General features: G+C 39.3%; 1 protein-coding gene across 2 annotated transcripts in view; it reads right to left on the bottom strand.

Moving 5' to 3' along the window:
- Window positions 1-351, bottom strand: part of LOC107655355 (claudin-1-like) — a 9,799-nt gene that overhangs the window by 2,586 nt on the left and 6,862 nt on the right. The window lies entirely within an intron of this gene.

Genomic DNA, 351 nt, shown 5'->3' on the forward strand with positions numbered 1-351 from the left:
TTTGTGAAAGCGAAACTACTTTGTTTGGCCTTCCAAAAATGGACACGACTAGAAATCAATGGTTAAGTTGTATTTACAACACTGTTCCAGAACAGTTCAACCCAAATATTCAGATGCATGCAGCACATTTTATGGGTAACTGTTTCCTGATCCTGGTAGAGTAGACTACAATGCCTGCTGTTCTGACTCACAGACTGTAAGTACGTTTTCATTTTAAGGATTTGCCACTGATGATTCAAACGATAGTTTTGAGCAATGTAGAGTACGCGGCGCGATGCAACGCAACACGAAAAAAAGACAGTATAAGTCATTATAATCCGTAATTATGTCCCCACTGGATGCAACAAATAC

The sequence above is a fragment of the Sinocyclocheilus anshuiensis genome, unplaced genomic scaffold (genome assembly GCF_001515605.1).
Source record: "Sinocyclocheilus anshuiensis isolate Anshui unplaced genomic scaffold, SAMN03320099.WGS_v1.1 scaffold880, whole genome shotgun sequence".
Lineage (NCBI taxonomy): Eukaryota > Metazoa > Chordata > Actinopteri > Cypriniformes > Cyprinidae > Sinocyclocheilus > Sinocyclocheilus anshuiensis.